At 28.6% G+C, this 3859-nt stretch overlaps 1 long non-coding RNA gene across 1 annotated transcript; it reads left to right on the forward strand.

Moving 5' to 3' along the window:
- Nucleotides 1-33: 33 nt before the first annotated feature.
- Nucleotides 34-1781, forward strand: LOC106477121. Its single transcript, XR_002609365.1, has 2 exons — nt 34-726; nt 1042-1781. It is a non-coding gene; the product is annotated as an uncharacterized LOC106477121 (long non-coding RNA).
- Nucleotides 1782-3859: the final 2078 nt, after the last annotated feature.

Consider the following 3859-nt stretch of genomic DNA (forward strand, 5'->3'; position numbering starts at 1 on the left):
AACAGTTACGTGTGTTGTATATATTACACAGTTACGTGTGTTGTATATATTACAACAGTTACGTGTGTTGTATATATTACGACAGTTACGTGTGTTGTATATATTACGACAGTTACGTGTGTTGTATATATTACAACAGTTACGTGTGTTGTATATATTACAGGTTAAGGAGGGAGACTATATCATCTAGTGTTTTAATAATTCAGCATGTTTGAAAATATTGAGGAGATTACATAAAAACATTAGGTGTAACTATCATATCTACACATTTATCATTTTTTACCTGCCTACCTACTGCAGGTAATTCTTCCTTTGTGTTTCTTTGTTGTTGTTTTCGAACTAAAACTTCAGATATTATAAGTTCTAAACTGAACCCGAAACTAGGTTTTCTTCTACTCTTCAAGAGTTACTAAATCGTTAGGCGACGCGATTCAAGTGGATTCTTTACACGTTATCACGATAACGACCAGAAAAGTAACCAATAAAAATAAACCGACAAAACAGCGGGTAAGTTATGCTCTAATGGAAAGACTCCGTTCTAGAACAGTCTGAGCTCATGGGCGTGATCCTGTAGGATATATATATGTGTGTGTGTGTATGTATGAGTGTGTACACACAAACCTTTAAGTAATAATCTACCTCTCGATCAAACGAGACTGACTCCATAGAAACCTAAGCTGTTACACTATATTGTGGTTTAAGATTCAACTGTCGTTATCTTTACAAGTAAGACAAGCTTGTATCTCATTTCTGGGGTTTTCTAACGCACCCTAACTTCACTTTATTAATAAAAATTCTCATCTACAAATATTGTACACATAAATTATAAATGCTGACAATCACTAACGGATTTAGTGGTGTTTAATAGTAGTTTGTATGATGTCGTCACTTTGGTAAGTTGTCCTTATTTTTTAGTAGTAAATATAAAATTAAAACTTACAATTTCTAAGTTGTTGATGTAAAATCCTAACTAATGAACAAGGAGGAAAGCTCTACTGAATTGAAGAACTTCTGAACAAACTATGGTGTGACTTTTTACAGGTTGTCATTAAATATGTTCCTTACGTCGGTGACAGTAAACGCGCCATGGACGAGTACACGTCAGAGATCATGATGGGAGGTCATAACACTATTGTTGTCCATAACACTTGTGAAGACTCCTTGCTGGCTAGTCCGATTATTCTTGACCTGGTCATTCTGACAGAGCTGTGTCAGAGGATTACCTTCCGTGTAGGTGACTCTCTAAAGTTCCAGTCTTTCAACAGCGTCCTGTCCATTCTAAGTTACCTGTGTAAGGCCCCCTTGGTGCCACGTGACGCCCCCGTGGTGAACTCCCTGTTCAGACAGCGGTCATGTATTGAAAATATCTTACGAGCTTGTTTAGGCTTAGCTCCACAAAATCACATGGGCTTAGAAAACAAACTAAGTAACCCGGTCGATTGGGAAGAACAGCAAGATATAAACGTTACAAAGAAGTCACACGTGAACGGTGTGACCAACATTCGCGAGTTTTATGTTAAAAATATTGTTAACGGATCGTAGCCGTGGAAAAAGTTTTTATCTTAAAGACTAGAAAAAATAATTTAACACTATATTAGTGCATTGTTGTAATTAAGCATTATTAATGTTTGTTCAATATGTGTCAAATATCGTATTGTTATAATTAACTATGATTAGGGGTTCAAAACGTTTCAAATATTTTAAATAGTTAGCCATTATTAAAGTTGTTCAACATGCTTGACAGACTTTATTGTCATAATTAATAATTGTTATGTATTATTGAACACAAGTCACAGATAACTGTTATGCAGTATTAAATTTGTAAATATTTGGCCTGGGTAAAGTCATATTTAATATTTTATTGTGTAAATATTTAGAGTAAGTTGTGGAAAATTCACAAACAAAATGAAATGTATAAAATATTTTAGTTTCTCAATAAAAATATTTTAATGATGTTAATCTGAACTTTTCGTTTTCTCCAGGTATTTTTAAACTTCTGTATTAAAAAACATTTGAAATAAAATTATTTCGTTATACCAGTCAATAAAACAGTCTGAAACGACTATTGTCATTTATATATATATCGTACTACCGTTATCGGTCAACTTAAGGATATCCCTTCTATCAGACAAAATCCAAACATTGATGTTAATCTAATCAGCTGTCATGGAAAAAAAAAAATCATCAATCAAATAAGGGTACTGTCTTTCACTGTTTATAGCCAGTTGTGGGAAGCCAGTTACTATAAGATATTAAATAGAACTAAAGAGAACAATAAAATATTAAATAGAACTATAAAATATTAAATAGAACTATAAGATATTAAACAGAACTAAAGAGAACTATAAAATATTAAATAGAACTATAAAATATTAAATAGAACTATAAGATATTAAACAGAACTAAAGAGAACTATAAAATATTAAATAGAACTATAAGATATTATATAGAACTATATAGAACTATAAAATATTAAATAGAACTATAAGATATTATATAGAACTATATAGAACTATAAGATATTAAATAGAACTATAAGATATCAAATAGAACTATACAGAACTATAAGATATTAAATAGAACTATAAAATATTAAATAGAACTATAAAATATTATATAGAACTATAAGATATTAAATAGAACTATAAAATATTAAATAGAACTATAAAATATTAAATAGAACTATAAGATATTGAATAGAACTATATAGAACTATAAGATATTAAATAGAACTAAAGAGAACTATAAAATATTAAATAGAACTATAAGATATTGAACAGAACTAAAGAGAACTATAAAATATTAAATAGAACTAAAGATAATTATAAAATATTAAATAGAACTAAAGAGAACTATAAAATATTAAATAGAACTAAAGATAATTATAAAATATTAAATAGAACTATAAGATATTGAATAGAACTAAAGAGAACTATAAAATATTAAATAGAACTAAAGAGAACTATAAAATATTAAATAGAACTATAAGATATTGAATAGAACTAAAGAGAACTATAAAATATTAAATAGAACTATAAGATATTGAATAGAACTAAAGAGAACTATAAAATATTAAATAGAACTAAAGAGAATTATAAAATATTAAATAGAACTATAAGATATTGAACAGAACTAAAGAGAACTGTAAAATATTAAATTATATTATTCTAAATATTTAATTTGTTAAATTTCGAGTAAACTTTACGTGAAACACCCTGCAGCTAATACATCAAACTTTACAAGTTGATTCGTATAGGAAGATGACAACTGAAGATCCAGTTTTAAATGGCTGTTGAATTACCAGTTTCCTTCAAGTTGTTAAGCATATTGAAAGTGCTCGTTATATAAAGTTGAAAATTCAAGAAATAACTTTAAGACGCTAAAATGGGGTTCTTTACAAGAATAGAAACGTATAGAGATTCGGTGCAGGGGATGGGGTGAGATATGAAGTTTCACCCAATCATTTTGTCTTAAACACACTTTTCTAAGCTATTTATAGTACTTGTTTGTTCAGACTTTATTGGTTGTTGAATCTCTAACAATATCTGAGTCATATATTTAAAAACTAGCGGAGACCAACAAAACCTTTGCGGTTGTTACGTATTACAATTTCGAATGGTTTGAAACCGAGCTAAATGATAATTTAAATTTAGTAATTAAATAAATGCCGATATATCTCCAATTTATGATATTTGCCAACAAGATTGATACACACAGTTTTATTTTTTAATACAAATATATTTTAATGTACAAACAACAATACAATTTACAATAACAGTTATTACAAACTGATTTATTTACAAAAGTTTTACAAAGTTACAAGCAATATAAAGTATTCTTTCTGGTCTGGAACTTCCTT

The sequence above is a fragment of the Limulus polyphemus genome, unplaced genomic scaffold (genome assembly GCF_000517525.1).
Source record: "Limulus polyphemus unplaced genomic scaffold, Limulus_polyphemus-2.1.2 Scaffold12929, whole genome shotgun sequence".
Classification (NCBI taxonomy): Eukaryota; Metazoa; Arthropoda; class Merostomata; order Xiphosura; family Limulidae; genus Limulus; species Limulus polyphemus.